Below are 8,908 nucleotides of genomic sequence, written 5' to 3' on the forward strand. Positions count from 1 at the left end.
CCACTCAGCATAATTGGAGGGAAAAATGTATGAAACATTGATTAAAAAGCCAAAACATCTAAGGAAGAAAAAACAATAACAACCAATAACCACTAAGAGAAGCTAGACGATTATCATGTAACGAGCCAACAATTTTGTAGTTACAGTTTGCTCCAAGTCTTGTACTCCGTTTTGGCTTCAACTTCAGCAATGATCATATGTAAACATGTTGAACTTTCACAAGACATTTATCATCCTTGTTGATTTGGAAATTAAGGATTCTACCCTTCCAATGGTGGTTGTTGTGGGAGATGAGATGAACCTTCTTGGAATTTTGTGAGTCCCTTTCATAGAAGGGGGCATGGTGACCCACATAAGTCTAATGTATAGGGAAGAAATCCATTGTCCATCATTATCTTGCTCATTGCTTAATCTCATGGAAACAATGGTTGGCTTTTGCTCTTTTGCTTGTAGGAGGGGCCATTGTGTGACCTTCTATAAACTAGAGATGGAAAAGTTATGTCAGATATGGGTGCAGTATATCTAAGGGGGGTGTATGAAGGGTGCTAGAGAGCTTGGGGTGTGCTAGAAAAGTTTAAGGAAGATTTGGGTGTGATGGAAGCTAAGAAAGAGATGCTCTGATTTTATATTCACGTGATCACAAAATTTTTTTTGTTAATAACATGTGTTAACATGTTATTAACATGTTCTCAAAAAAGCCGGTGGCAAGCGACCTGGTAACCGGATAAAATCCCGCCGGGCTTTTGCTATACCCGGCGGGCCCGCCGGGATAAAGCAAAACCCGGCGGGTCCCTGCGGGGTCGTCATGTAGCCCGGCGGGGTACAATTTCCTATATATATGGGCCCGGGGGGCCCTTTGGGAGTTCATTGCTGACAGCATACACAGGTAATGAAACTTGTGTGTGTGTGTGTGTATGTGGGTGTGTTCGTGCGGGCAGCCGCCCACTGTCGCAATGCGCGGCAGGATGTGGGTGGTCCGCCACACGAGGGATGTGTGTGTGGATGAGTTCGTGCGGGCAGCCGCCCATTGTCGCAATGCGCAGCAGGATGTGGGTGGCCCGCCACACGACTGGTGTGTGTGTAAGGCCATTCTTCGGAATGGTGCTTACCCTGGGGCACTTAGTCGGTAACGCGGCTAGTCTGTGTCCTATGGTAAGTATGGCACGCCGTAGCGGTACTAGTCGGTAACGCGGCAAGCATAGTATCGTTATTATGGCGATGTCACCTTCCCTTCCCTTCCCTTTGTCAAATGCGGACATATGGTCGGTAACGCGGCCAGTGTATGTTCGTATCCTATTTGTATTCCCATAGAATCGGGCGGCATTTTGTCGTTAACGCGGCAAGTTGGTGTCGTCCGCTAGTGCATAAATTGTTTTTTGCATATTGCGGCATTTGATCGTTAACGCGGTCGAAAAAGTGTCGTAAATTTGCTTGCATATTACGGCATATGATTGTTAACGCGGTCGAATAAATGTCGTAAATTTGTTTGATTTGACTTGTATTGTTTTTATTGTGTTTGATCCATGCGATACTTGGTTGCTAACGCGGCATGAGTATTTCATGGATCAAAGTTTACATCATATTGTATAAACGCTTTATTTTATAATATCGTGATTCGTAACTCGAAAAATATGAATATCTCTCTCTTCTTACCCCCCTCTCTCTCTCTCATGATACACTTCACAACTCTTTCTCTATCTCTCTCATGATTCACTTCACAACACGATAGATGTGTAGATAATGATTTTTTTTTATTTCTCTTAAAATATACATAATTCTTAATAATTTCTTTTTTCTCCCTCTATTTACTTAAAAATTAAAACAGTACATTATTTTCCTCTTTAGGAACTCACAAAAACATTAAAAATGTCATCTAATGTTTCTTCTCTCTATCTGTCACAACTCTCTCTTCCTCTCCTCTCTCTCTCTCTCTCTCTCTCATGATACACTTCACAATTCTCTCTCTCTCTCTCGCAATGATACACTTCACAACTCTCTCTCTCTCTCTCTCTCATGATACACTTCACATCTCTCTCTATCACGATAGGTGTGTAGATGAGGAGTGCTTTAGGATTACAAAACATTATTTCTCTCTTTAGGAACTCACAAAACTATAAAAAATGTCATTTAATTTTTCCTCTCTCTATCTGTCACACCTCTCTCTCTTCCTCCCCCCCTCTCTCTCTCTCTCTCTCATTCGATAATGTATACACTTCGTAAGTAATAATGCACTTGTTGCGGTTGTCTCACGTTCGATAATGTATTGCATGATGTTGAGTTCAGTAATATTGTTTGATATATTCTGTTTTTGTTTGATCATTGATAAGTAATGATACACTTGTTGCTGTTCTCTCATGTTTGATGATGTATTGGATGATGTTGAGTTCATTAAAATTATTTGATATTCCGTTTTTGTTTGAACATTGACGATATTGATATACTTGTTGCTGTTCTCTCACGTTTGCTTGATGTTGATTTCAGTAATGTTTGATATTCTGTTTTTTTGTGTTTAGTGATATTTGCTAGATTTACGAAGACGATCAACATGCTTTCCCCCGAAGAGCGTAAAATCGTTCTGCGAGCAATTCGCATTGAAGCGGTCATCACAGTGTCACAATGTGCTGATGATGTCGTCAAAAAGATCAATGAGTCTGAGATACTCATGCGAGATCTAATAGACCAAATATGGGAAAATGCACAGCGTCGGCTTCGAAGCGGAGGCAACGCGATAGACAAAAGATAGCAGATTTCAACCATCAACACATAACACGAACCATTTTGGGGAGCATGCGTGTAGCATGCAGTGATCTTAGAGATGCTGCCCCGCCTGAAGCCAATATGCAACGTCTACAGTTATGGGACGTTGTATGGAGCGAGCAAAGAGCCAAGAGCAAGCGCATGAAGGCGTTGGATGCAGAGTCCCTCCCCAAAAGAGTGCGCATTGCCCAGGACGTCGCTGCAACGTCCAGCCAGGCAGATGCAAGTGGTACAGGTGTCATTAATCGTACCATCTACAATTCTATGTGCACACATCTTATTGGCATCCCGCACGAGGCTCTGTTCGAAGGGCGAACAATAGGCTCCGGTGTTTTTGGCACAGTAAAAGAGTACACACTTAAAGGTATATCATTTTTACCGGAGCACATTACTTTTTGCGGAAAGCACTACAAAGGAGAAGGCAGCGCCAAGTTCGAGAGCTTCCAGGCAGAGCAGGGTATGCAAGTGCTACATCCATCGATTGTCCGGTGCATTGCCTTTACAAAAGAGGCTCCTTGGATTACTATTTTCCCGTACTATAATGGCGGCGCTCTTGGTGATACTCTTCTGAAGGTTCCCTTCAGATTCAGTGAGTTCACCAGAGCAATTTTTCGTTTGGATCGAGGATGGAGACAACCCCCGCCTGATAATATCCCTTTAAGTCATCTAGAACTTTCGAAAATAAAACAAATAGTAATAAGCATGCCACATATTATGCATGCCTTGGTGGAAGGCCTAGCGGCAGCACATATGGCAGGAATTGTACATACCGACCTACATCCATTCAATGTAGTGTTGGATTTTACAAAAGAGCTAAAGCCACGCATAGGTATTATCGATTGGGGGTTGCTGCTGAGAGCGCCCAAAAAACGGGTGTCTCTCAATTTTGTATTTGAAGCAGACAAGAACCCTGAGAAGGTGGCACAGGCAGTCTCCTACGCAGACAGAGAGCGAAATAAACGGCCGTGGATAGCCCCAGAGCTTTATGATCCATTTTTGGCAGATGCATACACTCCTGCATCTGATGTTTTTGCCTTGGGATATTTATTACAAACTTTATATGACTTTTGGCAAAAAGTGCAAGAGTTGTGGATGGATAATAGTTCCCATGACAAAGTTACCATGGATACTATTATTCATAGAGTCAAAAATTGGATGTTTCTGCCTAATCGCGATGAGCGAAAATCAATTTTGCAAGTAGTTGAATTTTTTAGATCACTAAATACTGACCCAACGAGGGCACAACGTCCTCTTGTAGAGCTATCGGTGTCATTCACCCCAACTTTGTAATGATACAGTATCAAGAGATTAAGTTTCAGGAATGGCATTTTGTTTCTCTCTTCAAAATTTGATGTGTCCAATGTTTCAAAAATAATCTCATTGAGTCTTTGCAATATCTCTCTCCTCTTGTGGTGTTTAAGTTTATGTTTTCTCTTCAAAATTTGATGTGCGCGCATTGTTTGAAGTGTTTTTGGAGTCAAGTGGATATTTCTCATCGAGTCTTTGCAATACATATCTCCTCTCGTGGTGTTTAACTTTAAGATTTTGAGAGTAATGGTCAATTTATCTTACGTTGATCTTTACAGTTCATTAAAATCCTAAAGTCATTTACGTTCATGCAGATATGGCAGAGGCGCAAGCGAACGAGCATCAGGAGTTAGCCAAGAAGGCATACGAGCGAATGAAGGCCCTTGCACATGGCCTGACAGCCCGCGAAGCTACAAGAACAGCATGCAGGTTGTCGAAATGGATAAATCCAACTTATGCCCAATGGAAAGACATAAACAAACGCGTAACCACAGAGATGATAAAGGAAATATGGTCATGTCCAGATGGCGAGATTAAGAAGGGAAGATGGAAGATTTCACGTTGCACTCACAATGATATCAAAACTAATGTGCCGAGCGCATTTTCTTGGAGGTGTACGGTCGTCCTCTCCATAACGCCGATGCTCCACTCTATTTTGCTAAGATGCTATATGCTCAATTTATCCTAGAAACTCCAGTGGACTTCGCCTCCAGAGAGGCCACTGTCAACACCCACGACATACGTGAAGAGACAGTGACATTCACAAGGGAAGAACTTGCTCTCATGGTGGAGGGCGCTGGATTGGAGTTAAACCAGGTCAAAGAAAGCTTAGGGGCACAGCTAGCAGAGAAGGAGAAAGAAGCTGACCGATTAACTCAAGCATCAACTCCTCCCCCGGCCAATAGAGGGATTCAAGAGCAGCTAACAAAGATCAGCCAAGATGTGCAGAGCATCTCTTCACGTATTGCTCCTGTGCGCCAAGGAAACCACATCTCTCATTTTTTGATACATCCTGATCTTGTGGGAGTTTCTGCTGAGGCTACAAGTTCCTCCCACCCCCAATGTCCTGTATGTTACAAAGTATTCGATGGGTGGAGCGGCCAGTATATACTACCATGTGGACACTACTACCACTTAATATGTTTAGTGAGGCAAATGCAAAATACTTCCACATGTGCATTGTGCAATGTCCCAATAAATCAAGGTATTTATACAGTGTTTGGCATGGCTAGCGAATATAAACCACCAGGACCTTTAGATGCAACTCCTAGTGCAATTCGTAATTTATTTCAAGATGAGAGCTAAGAAAAACAAATCCTACTTTTGTATTGATAATTTCTCCAAATATGATCATTTGTACAAGTACTTTTTATTAAATTATTGAAGTGACTTCTTCCTCTATGTCAGTATCTTGCTCCAAAATTCTTTCGCCGTTTACTCTCTCGTCTGCTAAATTAAGCTCATCTAAGTCAATGTCTAAATTGTCTTCTATCTCAAGGGTGGTGCACAACGTGCGTCCAACATCAAAGTTCTCGTCTACTACATCATCACAATTGTACATCCATCTGGGCATATCTTCTTCATACTCTTCGCTTTCAATGTCTCGCAAGATCTTTTCATTGCAGTACATGTAAACAAGTTTATCTGCTCGATCTGCAAGAAGTCGATTGTTGCGAATAGTACTGTGAATATATTTGTACATGCTCCAGTTTCTTTCTGAGCCTGAGTTTGAAGAGCACTGACTTAGAACCTTCATCGCAAGGTTGCGCAATAAAGCATAATGCTCACCACCATTCATCATCCACCACTTCCATGCAGGTTGCTCTTTAGCCATTTGTTGAACAAGGGAGTTGGAAAATAAACCCTCTTTCAACCGAAATGAGGTCATCTTCTTTATGCACTGTACACGATCATCATCATTATTATAGAAAGTGTTTACCACTTTATAAAAATCTTGCACCACCTCAACGTTGGACATCAAATCCATATTCCAATATTCAGGATCTAACATGTAAGCAGCACTGTGCAGTGGTGAATGCGCTCCAATCCATCTAGTACGAAAGTACTTCAACAGAACTTTTCTTTGTCTATTGGAGAATGGTACACGCCATTGCTTTTCCACCACTGAATGCTCTAATTTCTCAGGACACTCCAAACTCCGCTGGACAGTCTACCATCGCATCCATGCTTTTCCGAGATTAGGCGCTCTTTGATCAAGACTTCGTACAGCATACATAACAGGCATCATTACATGGTATGCATCCATCACACTGTTCCACCAACTTCTTCTCGTAAGCCCTCCCTTCAAGACTTTGATTTTCTCTTTCACTTTTTCAAGTTGAGTGTTCTCCCAGTCATGAAATGCCATGCATGTAAATGTTTCGCAAACTGCATCTTTATTTCTAAGAAGAGACTCAAAAGTGTAAAAGTGAGTGCAAAACCTAGTCTCCGCTGGAAGCTTTAACATAACTGACATGCGAGGTCGAAACATATCTAAAACTCTTTGTCTCTTGAGCATGAATTTCACAAGCTGGCGAGCAGTGTCGACGATTGAGGCAAACCATTTGGTATCATCAGATTTATACCAATCTTTTAATACAAGATTCAAACTATGAGTATTACAGCCTACCGGAAAAATATGTGGATATTGTCGCTGTAGGATTTTGGATGCATTTTTACAATTTTTTGCATTGTCCATGACGACTTGGACTACATTTTTGGCACCCACTTCCTCTATCTCACAGAGCTAATGACTTGAGCAATGTAAGCCCCAGTTTTGATTGAACCAGCTGAATCCACGGCATGGATGAAAGTCTCATCTCTAGGTGAAATAACCATTATATTAATTAATGGTTTTCTTTGCACATTAGACCATCCATCACTTACTATACTACATCTAGAAAGCTCTATATTGCTAAGAATTATTCTTTGTACATGTTCTTTTACTTGCGCATAACATTTCTCTAATAGATCATTTCGCATAGCATGGTACATAGGCGGTGAAAACCCTGGTCCAAACTCACCAATTTTCTTCCATGCTCTCTTCCAATGCTCACTGTCCACCATCATCATAGTACTCCCAGAAAAGTAAATCGCTTCAGCAAGGACGAGTTGTGCATCATCGAGTCGACCTTGACGTAGGCTTTCTTGCAATGAAGTTTGACGCATGGGTATATTTCCTACGTCAAAGTTTCGCTTGCAAGAAGATGCACTGGGTAGATTACTTTCTGGTTGCACATTGCCGTTCGGGGTACAAGTAGGCGATGTAGCGGGAGTTTGATGATTAGAACAACATTGTTCTTGCTGCCTTGATACATTAACGGAAGGAGTGTCATGTTTTCTTGAATCTTTCTTTTGAATTTCTTCTCTTATGCGTTTGGCCACTATAGGTGCAGAGGGGTGGGTACATGACTTTTTCTTCGGTCCGCCTAAAAAGTGTTCTCTTAGTCGAGGCGCCCCACCTGATTTTACTGCATGGCATAGCTTACACTCCCAATCTATGAATCGATCACCAACGTTAATTGCATATTGCCACTCTATCCCAGGTGCCTTTTTTTTCCTGCTATTTGAAATTTGGACTCTATTGGAGGTATCACTGGATCTAACATTGTCCTCCATCTCAACAAATAACCTATTCAACCAAGCATATAACAATGAATACACAAATGAGAAAACAACAAATCACTCACGTATAACAAAACATACATTAGCAGACAAAGTACTTCGAAACTATCTTGACAAATACAAAAGATCATCACATAACACAAAACTACTTCAAACTATCTTGCAAGGTCTTACTACAAAACTACTTCGAAACTATCATGCACATTGCACCCCCAATGAAGGATGCCTTTTGTACCCAATTAAGGATACTTTACACAATCAAAGATCTATGCTTGCCCAATTCTCTAGTATAGGACAATAGACCTTCTCTAACATTCACAAAAAAAATCAAAGATCTATGCTTGCCCAATACTCTAGTATAGGACAATAGACCCTTGTCTACTCTAAACTATATCAAGTATCAAGAACCAATACAAGCCCCTAAGCAGGACTCTTGGCTCCATCAAACCATTCATAAAGCAGAATGAGGTAGATTACGTACGTGGCTCAAATGCAAAGCTGAATGACTCCAAATTTGTCCCTAAATCTCCGCAAGTATTAGCTACGAACCACACCCTGCCCCCAGTTCAAAGAACTAAGGACGAGTGGCTCAATAGCCTTAGGAGTGCCTACAAGGAAAGACGATAGTCCCTAAAATAAGGACGTTCTTCCCAAGAGGACACTTCTAGCAACTTGAGAGCTCTACAAGTACTTTGAGGAGAGATATCACGCCCCCAAAACAAGGACTATCTCCCCAAAAGTTGTACGATGGGTGTCGGGCAGTGTTTATATACAGAATAGTACCCCGCCGGTGTTCCTTATTTTTCCCGGCGGGCCCGCCGGGCTTTTATATTTCCCGGCGGGCCCGCCGGGAAAACTATCTATCCCGGCGGGCCCGCCGGGAAAGATAAAAGCCCGGAAGTGTTACGGGACTAGTGGGTTCCGGCAGGTCATTGCTCAGGTCATGTGAATATACAATGTGATCACAAGTTTTAATATGTTAACAATAGGTTTTGTTAACGTGATCACGAAATTGTGAAGACGTTAATGAAATCCCTGAAGAGATGAGATGGATAGTGGATAGTAGAGGAAGACCTTGTAGAGGTAAAAGAACAAAAGGGATAGAAAAACACATGTAAAGGAGAGGAGCTACAGGCTGGGGCGGGAGGAGGGGCAGTTGTGGGAAGAGGGAGGGAGGTGTTGAAAATTGGGAAAATGAGTTATGCATATGCAAAAGAGG

Source organism: Cibotium barometz, chromosome 59 (genome assembly GCF_041138505.1).
Source record: "Cibotium barometz isolate CiBa-2024 chromosome 59, ASM4113850v1, whole genome shotgun sequence".
NCBI classification, from domain to species: domain Eukaryota; kingdom Viridiplantae; phylum Streptophyta; class Polypodiopsida; order Cyatheales; family Cibotiaceae; genus Cibotium; species Cibotium barometz.